This window comes from Mauremys mutica, chromosome 2 (genome assembly GCF_020497125.1).
Source record: "Mauremys mutica isolate MM-2020 ecotype Southern chromosome 2, ASM2049712v1, whole genome shotgun sequence".
Lineage (NCBI taxonomy): Eukaryota > Metazoa > Chordata > Testudines > Geoemydidae > Mauremys > Mauremys mutica.
In genome coordinates this window covers 131,884,153-131,904,417 of record NC_059073.1, presented here as the reverse complement: position 1 = coordinate 131,904,417, position 20,265 = coordinate 131,884,153, and the positions used below count along the sequence as shown (strand labels likewise).

The 20,265-nt window shown below is 47.7% G+C and overlaps 1 protein-coding gene across 9 annotated transcripts in view; it reads right to left on the bottom strand.

Moving 5' to 3' along the window:
• ZMAT4 (zinc finger matrin-type 4) overlaps positions 1-20,265 on the bottom strand; it is a 480,660-nt gene that overhangs the window by 94,405 nt on the left and 365,990 nt on the right. Inside the window, exon 9 of one of the 9 annotated variants that reach the window (XM_045005489.1) lies at positions 5,319-5,407. The exons of the other annotated variants lie outside the window; for them this stretch is intronic. The gene's annotated coding sequence lies outside the window, so the exon portion shown is untranslated. The remainder of the gene's footprint in view (positions 1-5,318; positions 5,408-20,265) is intronic. 9 annotated transcript variants of the gene reach the window in all.

The following is a 20,265-nucleotide window of genomic DNA, read 5'->3' as shown; positions in this document are numbered from 1 at the left end:
TGTGGAGAAAGTAAATAAGGAAGTGTTATTTACTCCTTTTCATAACACAAGAACTAGGGGTCACAAAAGGAAATTAATAGGCAGCAGGTTTAAACAAACAAAAGGAAGTATTTCTTCACACAAAGCACAGTCAACCTGTGGAAATCCTTTTCAGAGGATGTTGCAAAGGCCAGGACTATACCAGGCTTAAAAAAGAGCTAGAGGATCGGTCCTGGAGGATCGGTCCATCAATGGCTATTAGCCAGGATGGGCAGGGATGGTGTCCCTAGCCTCTGTTTGCCAGAAGCTGGGAATGGGCGACAGGGGATGGATCACTGGATGATTCCCTGTTCTGTTCACTCCCTCTGGGGCACCTGGCACTGGCCACTGTCAGAAGACAGGATACTGGGCTAGAGGGACCTTGAGTCTGACCCAGTATGGCTGTTCCTATGTTGTTCTTAAAGAATTTCTGCCTGAGTTTCTTTAGTGTGCCAGATGCTAACAGCTCGATTTGCAGAGCCGCTGAGCGCCCTACATCTCTCGCTGGATTGAATGGGTACTGCAGATGATCCGCACCTTTAGAAAAAAATCCAGCCATCAGTGTCCCTTGTTTTATTTGCCCAGCATTTGCTGGCATTGCCACCCAAGACATGCTTCAGCCCCAGCCAACTTCTCCATGTCACAACAGCTTTGGCAGAGCCACCTTTCCTGCCATGGAAGTAGAGAGTTGAGGTCCTCTGAAATTGAGGCTTTATTCCCATAAGAGCAACCAAAAGCTCAGCACAAGGCAGCTTGAATTATTGAAGCTCCTCGGTAAGTTTCATTTTGTGCCCTTTCTTGCCTTAGAACTGTGGCTTCGGAAAAGATGTCGTCAGTAAACAGCCTGTAGAGATGGGTCAACTCCTTTCAGTCTGTGTCAGCCAAACCTCATTCAGCTAGATCTCAGGCTGAGCCTAGCCGCTGCATGTTTTATATAGGAAATATTTCATACTGATGATTGTCTTGCTCTATTAGATTTCAGCCCCTTTCGGGAAAACAGCATGAACTAGAGCAAAAAAGTCACTCCAGCTAAATGAAAACAGATCATAAGTATTCTAAGGGCGCTCATGCAGATTGGCACTGCAAGCAAGATGCATGGGGCTGTCAGCCTCATCCACATGTACTGCAAAAATATTGGAACAAACAGCTGATTAACAGCAATCACAGGGTCAGGAAAGAATCCCTAGACTGGAATAGGAGAGAGCATTTTGGTGGTGTTGAATGCATTCACTACAGCTCCAAAGTGCCCCACGGTCTTTAATGTATTCATCCTCCCCCCGCCCCTGTGAGGTAAGGCAATGCTAATATCCCCATTGTACAGACGGGGAACTGAGGCACAGAGAGGCTACGTGGCTTGCCCAGGGTCACACGGAATAAGTCTGGGGCTTGGGAGACAGGTTTGACACTGTAACCACTTGATAATCATTCCTTTGTAGACTAGGAAAGTTCAGACACATCCCGAGATGAGGATACCCATTCCCCCTGCCCCTCAAAAGCACCAGGCATTTCTCCACCAGCTGCCTGTCTCCAGTAAGGAAGCAAACTGGACTACATCCGCACTAACTCTTTGTAAAGGCCTCCTTCTGCCTCAGGAGCCTTTGAATTCAAGCAATGCTGCCAGCAGCTGTAACTCAAAGTGCCCTCTCAGACAGCAAGGCAGACAGCTCTGTGCTTACAGCATCCAGGGAAGGGAACAAAAGCCCTCCCAAAAGAGCAGTACAGAAAGTTTCAAGAGTATTTCAGAAAGTATTTTTCCAGTTAAGAAAGGGAGGTGGGTGTATTGGGAATGTGTCTCTGGAGCCTGCAAGAGAGAAGAAGGCAGCTAGAGAAACTTGAAAAGATGGGAGAAAACTAAAGCCATTTATTCAAAAGGGCCTGAAGTTTGTGTTTTGTTTTGCTTTAAGAAAAAAAAATTAATCTGATCCAAACCCAAAACAGCTGGTTAGATTTTGCCAATCAGTTTCACAACTCTATTTAAAAAAAAAATGCTCGTTGCAATTACGGCTTCTGAGCTAAGCTGAGCATGCAGTGTTTGCCTTGTAACGTGTTATTTTAGTGGGGAGAATGGCTAAAATCCCCCCGCCCCCTAACGACATGTATCTTTGCTGTGTACACAAGCCAAGCAGAGGGGTTAATGTGGCCCTTGTTTATCCAGTACATAGAAGAGAGATTTATTCAACTACACACAGACAATTTAAACATCAGATTCAGTTCCTCCAAAAGAGACTCACCAGCTGCTGAGATTTTGATAACATCCTCAAACAAGAAAGATTTGCACAGACCTCACCTGGCTTTCTTTCATGACATTTTGGGACAGCCACTTCACTAGAGCTTTGATTCATTTTTATCTTGTATTCAAACCACTGATCTCTCTCATTGATCACAAGATCCAGACATCATAAGGCCTCAGTGGTAAATTATTTAGGGGGCCCATGCCTAAAAATACCACGAAACAAAGTATTTTAAAACAACAAGACACTATGCTTTGTCTATGGTGCATTAGCCATTTCGCAAACTACCATATAAAATTTTCATTTAGGTTAACTGTAAATGATCTCACACACACGTCTCAACCACACTTGATGCATGGGGCATTTTTAATGTTGCGTATTGTCACAAAGGACCAATACTTCACATGAAGGACTCTGGGCCAAGCAGTCCCCTCCCACACGTAGCATGTATTCAGTTTTTAAATCTTGCACTAACCAGAGAGCAAGGCATTGTGTAGGTGTGACTGGATAGAGGAATTACCCTCTTCTTTGTGGCATTCCACCTGGACAAGCAGGTGCATGGGTAGGTATCACATAACCACTCCCCAACGGTGCTTCTGACATATATTGGGATTAGTCAGCCAGAATCATTTCTGTACTTGCTATGCCAGCCAGTACCTCACAATCCCTTCACTTCTTTTCTACCTTACTCTGCCTAGTATAGGGCTAGGAAACTCAGCAAGCAACAGCCCGCCCTCATTCTCCCTACCAACTGGAGGCTGAAGTCGAGCAGAATTTCAACCGTGAAGCAAATGAGCAACAAGAGAATGTGGCACACTTCAATTTTAAAGCAGTCATGGCACCAGACCAGCTCGTCTAGTGCCCAGTGCCACAGAGCATAGTGGCCAAGAGCAGCCGCAGCACTGTGACTGTTACACTGGGTAGCATTTTGTCTCTTTAATTAAGATGGGCTGGGATTCCTGCCTGGGGTCAAAGACTAACAGCCATCTCTGTGTCATCCCTGGTAGAAGATGACAACGACAACAGAGTGGACAGCGGACTAGAACATTAACTCCTTGCTACATAAAGCAGAGAGGTGATTTCAGTTTGAAACAAGCCTCTTTGTGAGTCTCAGGCCAGCAGCATGATTAGCATCACATTTCCAGCAGCAGTCACAAAGGGGCTTGGGAGACAACTTTGCTGAGAGGCTGGTGAAAAATGAACGGCAGTGGAGTCAGTTAAAATCCCTTTTTCATACAGTCACCAAGTTCGAGCCTTTCCAGCCTGAAAAGCCCCTCCGTGCAATATACCACATTCTGTTCAACTTTTAGGGGGCTGTACTGAGGGTCCCAATCAAACCCTGGGCGCTGTTCAGAGCCTTTCCCCAGTTGGGCTACACTGCACTGGATGCAGTAAAGCCATTCGCCACAGCATCTCCCAGTTTACGTTCCAATGCAGCGCAGATGGGAAGGTAGCAGTGCCTGCCTAGACCTGTCATGTACTCAACAGCCAGGGGAAGTTAGACACCCAGCTCTGTCAAGAGATTAGGATAATTAAAAGGGCTGATGCCCATGTGTCTCTTTGTAATGGCCCAAATTTCATTGAATACATTATAGTATGAGTGATGCTCAGGTCACACCCCTTCAATAAAGTGGGGGAACCACTTGATCCAAAACAGAGAACACCAGAAATACCAGGAAGGAGGTAGGGGGAGTTGTACAAAAGCACCTTTTACCAGCTAGTAAAACACTGGCTTGGAAACTGATGTCATTCCCACCAATTGCCTGTCCCCCGAGAAGAATCACACGCGGCAGCATAGAATGGCCACATTCACTACAGCCCTTTGCTCCTATAGTCTTCAGAGCATCATTTGAGACTCTAACCTTCCTAGTAGCATTTGCACCATTCTTCACAGAATGGCCCTGCCTTTACATAATCGGCGGCGGTTCAGAGAATAAAGAAAAGGAAATATTCCGCAGCTGCGCTGCACCAATGAGCCATGCTCCAAAGCATAAAGAACAGGAGAACTTGTGGCACCTTAGAGACTAACAAATTTATTTGAGCATAAGCTTTTGTGGGCTACAGCCCACTTCACCAGATGCATGTCATGCTGCCCAGGAACCGAAGCACCATGGCTTTGGCCATTTGGAGACTTAAATTTACCCCAAGTTGCCCTGGAACATCCCTTCCTGGCATTGGGATAGGAGGCAAGTACTTCTGCTTTAAAATCCATGTGCGCAACACTCCAATAATATACAACACATCCATATTAAAGTAAGTTTGACTCAGCAGAGGGCAAACAGCAGAGGAGTAGCTTTGTCTGAAAGTTACCGAAAGCGAAGGAGTGTCCTTAGCTGGCAATCACAACCAGAAGCAACATTACATTAACAACAAACCCCACACAGCACCACTCCCCATCCTCCCTAGGTCCCACCATATTGTCCAGCACTGATACAAACACAGGGCCTGATCCTGCAAAGATTTACACACATCCTCCCCTTGACTTCCGGTTGCAAATCTGCAGGATCAGAGCCACATCACATCAACACAGCAGCCCCAGCACTGATTCTGGTGCGGCACTGATTTGCTGTTTTGGATGAGCATGTCTTTCTATGGAGAACTTTTGTCCTTCAGATCCATGTGTGTTTTATGTCTAGAACGAGCTTAGAACTACTGGAGAGGATCCCTCAGACCAAGGCTAGAATAACTCAGTCATTTATTTTGCAGCGCAGTTCAGCCCCTTTACCTGGGAGAGAGGCTCTCTGAAGCCTGACCAGCCTGTGTGTTTTAGACAAGGAACATAACACAAGCACACACCTAAGAACAAACCTAGGGCCAACTCTGCAACAAGCTCCACACAGATAGACTCCCCCAGTCCCATACGATTCCACATTGACTTCAATAGGGGTCCGGGCAGGCTCAGCAGACTGCGCACACAGAGCTCATTGCAAGGGCAGGGCTCAGCTGATTAACCCTGGGTAAGAAACATTTCTCAGTGGAGAAGGCACTGTCTCTGTCCCACAGCAGCAGGACAATCAATCTACAGAGACAGTAAAACCACAGATAGTCATATAAGAAAACAGTTCCTACCAGTCACTTGTTCCCATGAGGTCAGAGTCCCTAGAGAATCCTTTGCTCCCTCCAGACAACAGACAACCGGGGGATCCAGTAGGTAACCCCTGAAGAGGAAAGGATAGCGGTGTCATGCCAATGAGCCCCAGTGAGAAAGTGCTCTTCCTCCAGCTGAGAGCAATCCCAGCCCCGTCTATCTCTGCTGAATACCCAAAACAATGAAGTTGTATTCACCTCTCCCAGGAGACCAATCCCACAAGTAAATAACCACAAATCCTGTAATTTCACCCAAGCCTCCTCTCCTGGCTGCTTTGCTCCCAGAGCCTGCTGGCAACCCATATCAGCTAATGTGAGCAGCTGTGGCACTAGCACAGGTGGAGGCAGTTCAGTGCTATTAGCAGTGAGGGGCTGGACAGAGGATCCCCATAGCTGCTTGGTAAAATTCTGTCACCAAACAGCGGAGCAGTTTTCCCTCCTTCTCACAGAGCTCACCCTCCTCTGGGCAATGCTAAACCTTTCCCCCCAGAGATGTTATCCCAGAAGCACAATGCATGTAAGGATCAATTTGTTTGCTTTTGGGATGCACCAGATGTAAGGTACAGAAAGAAAGAAAGAACAATCCTAGCAGTGGATACCCTTTAGCTGCTCTAAAAGGCCTTCAGACAAAATGACACCAGCCAAACACTCTGCTTGGCTCTTCATGCATACAGCATATTCCCCAGGAATAGAGTACAGTACTAGCATTCACACTGGAGTGCCCCAGTATAGTTTGCCTCCCTATTGAGTTTGAGAGGAGGAGTTTTGTTAAACAAATTAGTAGGTTTTCTGCACCCTCACCTCAAGCGCTCCCAGGACACAGGGCTTGCCACAACCTGAGGCCCCAATCCTGCAATGTGCTCATTACGGAGCTTGAGGGAAAGGAAGTTGGGGGACAGCTACTGGTGACCTCCAGAACTAAAAGCACAAGTTGTCACAGCCTGAGCTAAGAGCTGGAACACACCCATAGCTTCTGTGGGCTGGGGATCTCTAGTGCACGCTGCCTGCTGGGTTACCTGCTTTCTCCGGGCGGGGGACGCTCAACCCATGTGTGGCCCACAACAGTTTGAATCCCAGATGAGCCACCCTATATGGGTGGGTGCCATTTTGGCCCACACTAGGCCAAGGGGATTGAACTGGGGACTCTTCAACTGGATGCAGGGATCTCTATAACTTAAACCCAGACACTCAAACTAAGAGCATATACTCTGTGGGTTGGGCCCAGAGCGGGACAGGTTACACTGGGAGCAAATCAAGCGTGTGTCAGCGCTAGCTTCATCCTTCACCAAGCACAGTCCTGCTCACACGTAGCCAGCGGGGGTTTTGTGCAGCACTGACACATGGGCCTGTGACTTTATGGCAGACAGCCGCTGGCAATAGGTGTGTGTGTAAACAGCCTCACTAAAGCCACGCTCTGGCAAACGGCCCCTGGGGGGCAACTCACTGGATACTATTATTTTACTGGGCCCTGTGTAATTTACCCCCTCCCCCCGACTAAGCTCCCCTAGGCCCCCAATTGTTTCTAGTATTTTTCCTTGCAAATAAAACAGAAGAAAATTCACAGGAGCTTAATGAGGGGCACTAAATTACACAGAGCTTCCTGCTGCTTTGGGCTGAGGAATGCAGGCAAATCCACCAGCAGCAGCTTGCTGTTTCCAGGGCCTGGCCGTAGATGGACTGAAGTTTTTCCCCAACACGCCTTCTGTCCTCAGATACTCAGAGGGATGAGCCCTGAGCCACCAGCAGCCTTGAGAACAAACAGAGCCTGTGGCAGTCACCTCCTCACAAAAAAGGCAGGCTGGTGCAGCGGTTGGGGCTGTAACTGGAGAGCTGCGTTCAGCTCCCTGATGCGTCATAGATTTTCTACAAATCTCTACAACAGTCCCTGAAATATTTCCCACCATTTGCAGCCTTTCCTCATAATGGTGGACTCCCAGCCTCAGTTCCTGAGGGCACCTCACAGTTCCTCACAGGCAGCCCTTGTAAAACCAGAAGCTTTGCTGTTGCCTCCATTAGTGCTTTTATTCTCATGAATATTTGAAATTGAACAATGTTGTAAACATTTGGATTCAAGATGCCTCCCAACTGTATTTATCATACTCGGCTCATTTCCTGGCACTGGGGCCAGACCAGCCTTCAAACTACTGAGGTTAGTTAACACATTGTGTCTGGATCAAACTCGCGCTCCCCTCCAGAAACAGGGTTCCTTTTGAGGTTTTCTGCACAGTTATGATGTCCGTCAGTATCAGTGTAATTAAAATCCCCCATTATCCAGGCCCTGGCTGCCTTACAAACTTCTCATAGCCATAAAAACATCTCCTGATCAACGTTCCTCAACTGCCCACAGGGGTTGTAGCAACACTCAAGAATCCATTGACTACTTTTAGTGTCCTTAAAACCAACCTGTGCCCAGGCCAAAACATGTGTGTCGTTCCCCTCTGCATATTCTCATCCCACATCATCACCTTTTGCCCTGATTTCTCTCTTTTATCTGGCAAGCTCATTTTAAAAAAAGCCTCTCGGTGCTCTGCTTAACTTCTAAACCAGGAGGGTAGTGCCTTGCAGGGCCGCCCGGGGGGGGGGGAGGGGGGACAAGAGGGGCAATTTGCCCCAGGCCCCGAGCCCCACGGGGGCCCCCACCAGAGTTTTTCGGGGCCCCTGGAGCGGGTCCTTCACTCGCTCTGGGGTGCCCGGCAAACTCTTGCGGGGCCAGGCGCAGGAGCTTCTGCCGCTCCCGGTCTTTGCCAGCGGGGGGGTCCTTCCGCTCCGGGGCGGAAGGACCCCCTGCTGACGAATTACCGCCGAAGACGGAGCAGGACCCGCCGCCGAAGTTCAGCCCGGTCTTCGGCGGCGGGGGGGCCCTTCCATTCCGGGACCCGCCGCCAAAGTGCCCCGAAGACCCGCGGCGGGGCCCCCCTCCGCCGAATTACCGCCGAAGACCAGGCTGCGCTTCGGTGGCGGGTCCCGCTTCGGCGGTAATTCGGCAGCGGGGGGGCCCCCGCCGCGGGTCTTCGGGGCACTTCGGCGGCGGGTCCAGGAACGGAAGGGCCCCCCGCCGCCGAAGACCCCGGGGCCCCGGAATCCTCTGGGCGGCCCTGGTGCCTTGTCCTGTTAGTTTGATCCTTCTTACAGAAATGCCAAGAGGCGTCAGGTGTCTGGTTACACTTATTCTGGATTCTAACCTGCCGCACAATCTCTTCACTCATTCTGTCCTGAAATTGCCCACTTACCAGAAGTCTGTCAGAGTCTGTGACTTCCTCCATCCCTCTTTTTGCCCAGGCTTGCTCCTCGCTAGCTGTGCTCTGACGTGCCCGTGACAGTTCTGGGGGCCCCTGCAGGAGATGCATTCAGTAACTCAGAGAGACAGATGGTCAACTCTTCCCCTTCACTGCTGAGTCTGAAATGGCCCAGAGACCACCAGCAAGCCCCTCTGATTCAGGATCTCTGAAAGCCCATAACTGGCTCATTTCTTACTCTCTTCCCTCCATTGATCTGGGCTACATCACAAACAGTGCAGGTCATTCCCTCCTTTTGGATTCTACTCAGCTGACCTTTATTTGTGTATTATTTATTTGCTTCTCCTTTGCAATAAGTGGGCCTGGGGAGCTAGTCACCTGCAAAATGAGATAACATACTAGTGCTCAGTTTGCAGAGGGGCTTGGAGCTGGGGGGATTGTTTGTTTGTTTGAGGGAGATGGGGACATTTCTTAAAATATGTAGCTGGGACAGCAGACGGTGGCAGCACTGGGGGCTGGAGCCATGTAGCTATAATTCCATCTCCTTCCCCTCTCAACTTTCCCTAAACCCCAGCAAATGGAGATTTATTGCAGGATGCATCATTATGACAAAACTGCAATGCATTACATCTCCCACTCTTAAACTGTTGTGGCTTTCCCATCTCTAGCATCTCCCATCACAGGTCCTCAAAACACTTAACTAATGAAAACGAATTAGACTCACAACGTCCCTGTGAGGTAGGTCAGTATTATCATCCCCATTTTACAGAGGGGAAAACAGAGGCACAAGGAGGGAAGGTGACTTGCCCAAGGTTATGCAGCAGGTCAGTGGCAGAGCAGGGAACAGAACCCACCAGTGTGCTCTGACTGACACAGCCCATAAGGCGTTCCCCAAGCTCTATTTCAGCTCTTGAAAAATGCAAGGGCCTCGTTTGGCCCATGCGTGACTCTCAGAAATGTAGAGGCCTTTACCTTCCATATCTGAATAACTGGCCTCACTGGGAACCAGTAATCCATTCCAAATCCATTCATCCTTCTGGGATGTATCATCAGGAGTGTAGTAAGTAAGACACAAGAAGTGTCTTGCTTCCACTTTACTCCACACTGTTGAGGCCTCAGCTGGAGTATTGTGTCCAGTTCTGGAGACCGCATTTCATGAAAGATGTGGACAAATTGGAGAAAGTCCAGAGAAGAGCAACAAAAACAATTAAAAGTCTAGAAAACATAAGGGAAAATGAGGAAAGATTTAGTCTAGAGAAGAGAAAATGGAGAGGGAACATGGTAAGTCTTTAAGTACATAAAAGATTGTTACAAGGAGGAGGGTGAACATTTGTTCTCCTTAACCTCTGAGGATAGGACAAGAAGCAATGGGCTTAAATTGCAGCAAGGGTGGTTTAGATTGAACATTAGGAAAAACTTCCTGACAGGGTGGTTAAGCACTGGAATAAATTGCCTAGGGAGCCTGTGGAAGCTCCATCATTGGAGGATTTTAAGAACAGGTTAGACAAACACCTGGAAAGGGTGGTCTAGATAATACTTAGTCCTGCCATGAGTGAGGGGACGGGGCTAGATGACCTCTCAAGGTCCCTTCCAGTCCTACACTTCTATGATTCTATGTGCAGCGGCAGTCAAAAAAGTGAACAGAATGCTGGGAATAATTAAGAAAGGGATAGATAATAGGACAGAAAATATCATGTTGCCTCTATATAAATCCATGGTATGCCCACATCTTGAATACTGTGTGTAGATGTGGTTGCCCCATCCAAAAAAAGATATATTGGAATTGGAAAAGGTTCAGGAAAGGGCAACAAAAATGATTAGGGGTATGGAACGGCTTCCATAGGAGGAGAGATTAATTAGACTGGGACTTTTCAGCTTGGAAAAAAGACAGCTAAGGGGAGATATGACTGAGGTCTATAAAATCATAACTGGTATAGAGAAAGTAGATAAGGAAGTGTTGTTTACTACTTCTCATAACACAAGAACTAGGGATTACCAAATGAAATTAATAGGCAGCAGGTTTAAAACAAATAAAAGGAAGTATTTCTTCACACAATACACAGTCAACCTGTGGAACTTCTTGCCAGAGGATATTGTGAAGGCCAAGACCATAATAGTGTTCAAAAAAGAACAAGATAAATTCATGGAGGATCAGTCCATCAATGGCTATTAGCCAGGATGGGCAGGGATGATGTCCCTAGCCTCTGTTTGCCAGAATCTGGGAATGAGCGACAGGGGATGGATCACTTGATTATTCCCTGTTCTGTTCATTCCCTCTGGGGCACCTGGCATTGGCCACTGTTGGAAGACAGGATACTGGGCTAGATGGACCTTTGGACTGACCCAATAGGGCCATTCTTATGTTTTTAATTAAAGGACATGGTCAGGCCAAAAAGTGTTAATTACAGCATGGGAGCAGTGATGGAGGAAAGCAAAAATGACTAAATGCCTAAAGTGGAAGCGGAAGAAAAAAACCGACTGAAGAGCTGACTCTGCACATACAATTAGTATAAAGATTTCTCAGCAATTAACATGGCCAGTGACTCCTCAGATGTAGAGGTTCCTGATGCAGTAGCAGAAAGGCAGCTGTCGCTTTTGTTCTGTTCCTTCAGCTCTGCAGGGGTGATGTAGCTTTGGAGAGAGCAGCATCACAAAGAGTAGCTTCCAGCTGCCTTGCTGTGAAGGGAATGGCCATTCCAGGCAGGAGGTAGATTGCACAGCACCAGAACTGCCATTGCAGCTGGCCGAGAGGATTTGTTCTCTTCAGTCAGTCTGTTCTTGTTCTCTGCACTTATAAGTGGGGTCAGAGGCACATGCTGTACAGCAATGGGCATTGTTGCTCCTTCCTGAGCATCATGAGAAGACTGCAAGGAACATGGATTCATATGCTGAATAATCAGTGCAATGGAAAGGAGGGGAAAGAGTCGGACACGCTCATTCCTGCTAGATTAAAGGATCAAAACTACTCCATCACTGGGATGCTCAACCCCGTCAGCACCCTCAGAGTGCAGAGGGTAGGCAAGCCCCTCACACAGTGGCTGAGTTCCATTATGGCCAAATACAGCAGAGGGTTTCACCACCATTTTGTTGTTTTGTAATGTTACAAGTCCCGCTTAATGTTAAATTCCCCATTGTTGTATCGTCTCCCAGCTGGAAGGGTCCCTGGGAACTTGCCCATCAGGGGTTCTTCAGCATCCTGCCAGATCCCTGTGCTGAGGACTAGGTAGGACGGTTTAGTGGACAGGGCACTGGACTGAGACCCGGTTTCAGTTCCTAGTGCAGGCACAGATTCCCTCTGTGACCTTGGGTCAATCACTTAATCTACCTTGGGTCTTATTTCCCCATCTGTAAAATGGGGGAAATACCTCCTTACTCTACCCTTTAATGACTGAGGTCTGAGACACTATAAGTTCCCAGTTACATAGAACCCTTGCTTTGTGTGCAGTTTGCACTAGTCACTCTATGGTGTCCCGTCTGTTTTGCTTTATTGACTCCTAGTGGGAAGAAATATCTGCTCTGTTCAGTGTCTTTTGGCGTGTTTATGCAACGTCTAAAGATGCAGTAATAGCGCGGTAGAGCGACAGGCAGACGTGCAGCACTCAGGCTGCTCTAGGCGAGTGAGCACAGTAATAATCTTACTAGATGGATTCTCTTCGCATTTTATATTTTGAAAGGCTGGGAAGTTAGAATGAGAGGCTGGCCTGTGCCGAAAAAACATTCTGTGTAGTTCTACCTCTTGTGTATGGTCTGTACTGGGAACAACTGCACCGGTTTAAAGGTGATTTATCAGATGGAAAGCACTACCCAGAAGGATCTTTGGACATGGGCTATATTGCAGTCAGTGAAATCCCTGATGTGAAAAAATGTCAAACAATACATTGTGGCTGATATGTCACTGTTAAAGCTGTTGGACAAAGAAGGGAACTACCGACTGAAATTTCGTGGGGGTTTAGAAAAAAAATTATTCCATGCAGGGAAAAAATGTGATTTGGAAAAACAACAGGAGCTAGAAATCAGCATGTCTTAGTGAAGGTCTGTTCTCCTTTTAGCAAGTGCAGCCAATTACCCTCCTAAGGTGATATAAGTTGCTTGGTATCTTTGAAACCTGCATTTCCCAATGCCCTGCACTAAGCCTCCAGCTAACAACGTGAATGACTTAGTTGGCAGTGACCAGACATTCTGCTGGCAGTTAATGTTTTACAGGATTCTGGGGCACAGCAGGACTTGCTTTCCCGCATGTGCAGAGATGATTTAGTGCATAACAGGAAATAGGATTGTGTTTGCAATTTCATTGCTGGAAAATGCATAACCCAATGGAAGGAAGATAGAATATCATCTAAGTCCAACCCCCAGGATCAACAGCAAAATATCCTACATCATTCAGTGAGGCTGCTTGTGCAGTTCTGCAAGACTATCACGACGACGACACACTTTGTCATCTAGACACACTTCACATTCTGTGTGCACATGTGCAGGAGTATAAACCAGAGGCCTGCAATCTATGGGGCAAGTCCCCCAGGGAGTAACATTTGGGGGGGGCATGGCTGGGGCCCAGACCAGCTCCCACAGGGGGTGGGGAGCGAGCGCCACCCAGCTCTGCTCCTGGCTCCGGCCACCTGCCCTGTGCCCAAGGTCCTGGCTGCCGGCCCCGTGCCCAGGGATCCGGGCTGCCTGCCCTGCACCCACCCCACTCCTGGCCCAGCTGCCCACCCCACCCCACACCCAGCTGCAGGCCTCGGCCCTGGCCAAGGGTCCACTCCCACCCCTGTCTGTGTCCCCCCCTTCCCGGAGCCGTGGCCCCACTCCTGGCTCCATAGGGATGGTGCAGACAGAGGTAAGGGGGAGAGGTGCAAGCTAAAAAGTTTGGGGACCACGGGTATAAACACACTCACAGGAAGCACTTCTCCCATCACAAACACGCAACCACCTCTGCAGCAGAACACAGCAGCCTTTAATAGTTTGCCACAATATGCATGGCAATTTCCAAGTATGCCTATATGTATTGCAGTGTAGATATATTCCTAGACAGGAAGTGAAGAAATACCTTCATTTAGTTCGTAATCAATTTGGAGCAGGGACTGTCTTTTTGTTCGGTTTGTACAGTACCTGGCACAATGGGGGCCTGGTCCATGGGCTATGGTAATACAAATAACAACAAATATCAATCAGAGAGGACATTGATACGAAAGACAGATTTTCAGTAAATAAATTCTTAGTTTGCATGCGTAATACTCTGGTAATGCTTTTAGAACCTTCTAAGCTTTACTCATAGTTTGCAACTGATACCAGGATTTAAATTAAATCCATTAACATGCCCCATTCTTATGACACCCAAGCAGATGTCACTCCAGTTCTTTCCTGTTTTAGGTTCGCAGCCAGGGCCTGACTCTGCCTGTCTGCAGACACTCCCTGATGTGGCCCGGCTTTCTTTACACATCATTGCTCTGCATTTGCAGTTCAACATCTCTGGCGTGATTACATAAGGGGTGCCAGCTCCATAGACTCTGTATTATTTCTCTGATTGCTCCCATATGAAACAAGTCCTTCTCTGGCACCATCACCCCCTCCCCACCCCAAGTGTGTGGGCATCTCACAACAATCAGCAATTGTTTGGGAACTTTAACTACATGAAATCTGTGGTACATACATTAAAGTTAATGAAGGGAGAGTGGGTAGATGACTAGAAATTATTTATCTGAACATTTGGAATGCCCTTTTCTGTCATGAGCTGGAGTTTTAATCATCATCTGGACTACAAGCATTTTAATTCTGCCATTTGGAGAAAGCTCCAGATATGCAGCAGCTTTAACACCTGTTTGTAGAGTTAGTCACTCAAAGCTAATAGTCACTAGATAAGGGCCAACAAGCAATCTAAGGCTATTTCAGGCAGCCATGTAGATTCTATGAGGTAATTCATACCAGGGTTCCCAAGAGTACGGATGTCAGAGTGATTACTTAAAAAGAGAGCCACTCAGCTATCATCTGCACTCAAAGAGTGTCTCATGCGGGGCTCTGCTTCTAAATATATTCTGTATTTACTGTATGCAAGAACAACAGGAAACCTTCAGGAAATACAGAGGAATTACTCGGATTTTCACCATCACCCAATGGTTCCTAACTGAGCCATTTTCCTTCTGGCAGAAAGGGAAAATGTTCATGGTTTTAACTTCTACAGATCAAAGAATCTTTATCTCCTGACACCAGCCCGACAGCGGTGGGTGTAAGACAAGTTACAGAATGAGCTGTTGTGTCAAGGAAGGAGGACAACCAACACCTGTTCATCGCTGGATGCACCTTCCTTAAGGCCACTGGCTCTCTCCGGTTCCAAACTATTTGCTCGCCAAGAGTTGATCATTATTCACCCGCATTTTGGACATGAACTCTATGAGCGTTTACAAGGAACAGAGCGCTGATTGCTAAAGAACGCTTCCGGAAGCACCCAGAATGGCAGCTTTAATGAGGCTGACGTCAGCAGCTGATCAAATTTACTGGCAATGGGATAGGAAGCATGTTTATGCCAGCCAAACGGGGCTGTCCTCATACCGGTCTCCAGTTATCATTCCTCACCTCTGTCTTATTACTCAGCTCTCACATTTATTAGTCTCTACATTGCTAGCTGCATTCAGCTACAGTAACAGATTAACCTTTCCTGAAGAAGTAGGGTGAATAAACAGGTCCCGGAAGCAGTAATTTACTTACTCTGCCAGCACTTGCCAAAGCAAGATTCTCTCTCTATGCTTCTGTGCCCTTCCCCATAGTGTCTGAGGGGGGCTGTGTTTTAGGGAGATCAGAGACTTTTGTCTAGGGTTACCAGATGTCCTGATTTTATAGGGACAGTCCCAATTTTGGGGTCTTTTTCTTATATAGACTCCTATTACCCCCCTCCTCCCCCAGTCCCGATTTTTCACACTTGCTGTCTGGGTCTGTTCCTAAGAAGAACTTCCTTGTAACCTCTCTTTTAGAGACCTCCATACTCAGAGAAAGCCTGCAGCCAGTGATATGAAAAAGCCTAGTGAACCGGGGGTATCATCAAAAAGCCACCAACTCCAGATTACAGCCAGCTCAGTATTAACCAGTCCAGAGAGATTTTGAACAGATGGCCACTGTCAAATACTTGGGAAGTGTCATAGGCCATGCTGGAGGAGGCTAAAAAGATGTAGACACTCATATAGCAGCAGGTGACACTACCTTTCAGGCACTTTGGCAGCCTCTGTAGAGACGTTGTGACATGAAGCTTGCTACAAAGCTGTGGGTCTACAATGATGGTTATAACCATCCTGCCGCACAGCAGTGAGACGTGGGTGCTGAGGAAGTCTGTAGAGCAGTAGATTGATGTTTTAGATTATTGCTGTTGTCGTCCAAGGCTCCATATTAAGTGAGAGGACGAGGCTGGCAATGAGGATATTCATAGCTGAAACCAAAAATTGCTTCCATTAGCACTGGTTCAGATCCAAAGACTTTCTGGGTACAGATATAGTAGGATGGAAGACGATGAATTGCAAACTGTGTTTGCCAAGGAATGCCCCTGCTTGTCTGGCAATCGCATGGGGCATCAGAGATCACTAAGATCACCAATGACTGACAAAGACTGAACATTCAGCCAGACCATCATAAAGACCTGTCTAGAGATCGATCTGGGTGGTGCATGAGCTGCAAGGATGCTATGTCCCTTTGGGATTTGCCCTGATTATGATAATGGTGATGACATTCTGGGGGTGTGGCTCAGAGGAGGAGAAATGGACAAGTTACAGACTCAAGGCCCACTGAAGCATCCTGCAATGGCCTCCTATTTTAACCTATTCTACCTCTGTTCTTTCTGCTGGCTACTGAGTAGCACACTGTCTCCCCCCAAAATCTGAACCTTGTACGCACTGTTTTTGTGACGGGCATGTTTCTATCAGAGAAAATATCTTGCATAACCACAGATTGTTGTTTCTCCCCAGTGCAGACAGGAAGAGACAGATTTGCCGAGGGGCAGGCTTTGTTTGGATTAGTTATTAATCGGGAACCCTCTGCTTTCCCCATTGGTTTTTCCTAAATAAAAGTTGCTTTAGCAAATGCTTTTTAAATGTATCTCTGTGCTGTTGGGATGGACTAGCTTTCCGCACTATGATATCTTTCCAAAAATCTCATGTAACTCATTAACCTCAGATCATCCTCTTCATTCTCCACTGATAGCAGCATTTTATTGTGTTATTTTATTTAATTTCTGCATCAGGTCATGGAATCAGAGATTTTTACACAAAGTCCCTATGCCTGGATTTGGGAGTTGTTTCTGCCAGTGCTGTTAACCTCAAGCCCAGTTTCCCCACCGAACTCTGACAGCGTCCCTACGCAAGCAAGATGAATTCTTCTCATGCATTGTTTAAAGTAGTGAAGAGGTTCCGGGCATGTGTAGCTTATCTCAGGAATGTGACAGAGGAGCTGGCACTGTCCCGCTTTTCACTGCTGGAGAAATGTAAACTACACAACATGGAGCTGTCCTGCCCGTGCCCCTCATGGGCCTAGCTAGTTGGCTGGTTTTCTCTCCCTGGCTATGGTGCCAGAGCAGCAGAAGATCCCATAACGCCACGTGGCTGCTGCTTATGCATGTAGCGTGGTTCTGTGATGCTCCTGGGTGAATTGTGCCACTCTCTCAACCTCAGGTCATTGTGAACTTCAGACTGCATGTGAGCATCTTGGCTGCCTGAAGTTAGGAGAGAAGCATAATTCACCAGCTGCGCCACAAAGCCAAGTGATGTGCACAAGCATCTGCCTCAGCATGGTACACAGCAACAGAGGTGCCCAGTGCCAGAGGGAAGTGGTGGACATTAAATGTGGGTTGTCAGGTTTCACAACTGAGGCTCCTATTGCTCCAGCAGGTGCTTCCTCCTACCCTGCCGTGTGTGTGTTTGTATGTGTGTGTGTGCGCGCGCACGTTGTAATTGACACTTTGTGCAGGGGCATTTTGTGAATTGCACAGAACACCACAAATTAGAGAGGGAAACACCTGGTTAAGTCCCCACCAGTCTTTCCCCCAAGGCAATGCAGGATTGTTCCCTACAACACATTCCCTAACATTTTGTCCAGCCTGGTTTTAAAATCCCAAGCAATGGCACCTCCCTCTCTTCTCTGAGATGATGCCACAAGCTAGCAGATCTCACTGCCAGCAAGTTTGTCCTGCTATCCAGCCTAAACGATCCTGTTTCTTACCACACTGGGACTAGAACTCAGATGACATCACTGGTGATGAAACTAATTTAGCTACAACTAATCAGGAAAAAGATCTTGGAGTCATCGTGGATAGTTCTCTGAAGACGTCCACGCAGTGTGTAGCGGCAGTCAAAAAAGCAAACAGGATGTTAGGAATCATTAAAAAGGGGATAGAGAATAAGATGGAAAATATCTTATTGTCCTTATATAAATCCCTGGTACACCCACATCTTGAATACTGCGTACAGATGTGGTCTCCTCATCTCAAAAAAGATATATTGGCACTAGAAAAAGTTCAGAAAAGGGCAACTAAAATGATTAGGGGTTTGGAACGGGTCCCATATGAGGAGAGATTAAAGCAGGGGTAGGCAACCTATGGCATGCATGCCAAAGGCGGCACACAAGCTGATTTTCAGTGGCACTCACACTGCCTGGGTCCTGGCTACTGGTCTGGGGGGCTCTGCATTTTAATTTAATTTTAAATGAAGCTTCTTAAACATTTTTAAAACCTTATTTATTTTACATACAACAATAGTTTAGTTATATATTATAGACTTATAGAAAGAGACCTTCTAAAAACGTTAAAATGTATTACTGGCACACGAAACCTTAAATTAGAGTGAATAAATGAAGACTTGGCACACCACTTCTGAAAGGTTGCCCACCCCTGGATTAAAGAGGCTAGGACTTTTCAGCCTGGAAAAGAGGAGGCAAAGGGGGGATATGATAGAGGTATATAAAATCATGAGTGGTAAAAAAAGTTATTTACTTGTTCCCATAATATAAGAACTAGGGGCCACCAAATGAAATTAATAGGGAGCAGGTTTAAAACAAATAAAAGGAATTTGTTCTTCACACAGCGCACAGTCAACCTGTGGAACTCCTTGCCTGAGGAGGTTGTGAAGGCTAGGACTATAACAGGATTTAAAACAGAACTGGATAAATTCATGGAGGTTAAGTCCATTAATGGCTATTAGCCAGGATGGGTAAGGAATGGTGTCCCTAGCCTCTGTTTGTCAGAGGGTGGAGGTGGATGGCAGGAGAGAGATCGCTTGATGGTTACCTGTTAGGTTCACTCCCTCTGGGGCACCTGGCATTGGCCACTGTTGGTAGACAGGATACTGGGATGGACAGACCTTTGATCTGACCCAATATGGCCATTCGTATGTTCTTAACTGAAAAGGTAGGAATGGACAGGGCAGGTTAGAATAGGAACAGGTCATAGAAGTTATTCCATATGGGTGTAGATTATTCTGCCAGGCCAGACTCCATGGGGACAGGTGAGGCATAAAAGCCTTCAGTAGCCTCCATGGTCCAGAGCACAATGAGCTATCTGATGGAGGGAGAGGTACCTGTCCCTTTTCCCTGCAGCCCAATAAGTACAGACTTAGACTTGGTCTACACTACAAACTTATGTTGATATAATTATGTTGCTCAGGGCTGTGGAAAATCCACAACCCTGAGCGATGCAGTTATACCGACCAAACTCCTGGTGTAGACAGTGCTCTGTTGATGGGAGGGCGTCTCTGTCTACAAAGCTACCACCTCTCGGGGAGATGGAGTACCTATGCTGGCAGGAGAAGCTCTCCCATCCCATCAGCACAGATAGCTTCTTCACAAAGTGCTGCTGCTGAACTGCTGTAAGTATAGACAAGCCCAGAGTGACTGGAGATCACTGCTGCTTTGCAAAGGCTGAGGCTAGCAAAGAAAAGGAGTGAACACCCAAAGGGCCATAGATTTAATATTTCCAACTTTTTATTCCTTATTTATCTGTGAGTTCCCCAATATAACAGAGTGTCCCACCCTGTTCAAAGAACATCACTTCCCAGGCTCACAGGGAATTCCACAATCCATTCCACATTATACCTTGCCGGTTGCTTGGCTCACATAGATCACTATGCACAGCTGGATGTGGAGTGAATTCCTTTCACTGTTGTCATTAGCATTTCATCCCAAGTGTTTCCTTTGGAAAGTTGCTATCTGGAGATATTAAATTCCCACGAACCTTGATCTCCAACAACAAACTTTTGCTGCCTGCTGGGGGATGATCAGGGCCAGTGCAAGGATGTTTCGCGCTCTAGGCGAAACTTCCACCTTGCGCCCTCCCCCGTCCTGAGGCGCCCCCCTCCCCATGGCACGCCCTCCCCTCTGCCCTGAGGCATCCCCCCCATGGCAGCTCCCCCTCTCCACCCTGAGGCACCCCCCCGCGGCAGCTCTCCACCCCCCCCGCCCCAGCTCCCCCCGCCCCAGCTCCATCCCGAGCACGCCATCGCTGCTTCACTTCTCCCACCTCCCAGGCTTGCGGCGCCTACTGATTGGTGCCGCAAGCCTGGGAGGCGGGAGAAGTGAAGCAGCCACGGCGTGCTCGAGGAGGAGGCGGGGCAGGGGTGAGCTGGGGCGGGGAGTTTCCCTGCGTGCCGCCCCCACCCCCCACTTGCTGCAGGCGGCCCTCCCCGCGCCCCCCTGCCCCAGCTCCCTCCGCCTAAATGCCGGCGGCGACC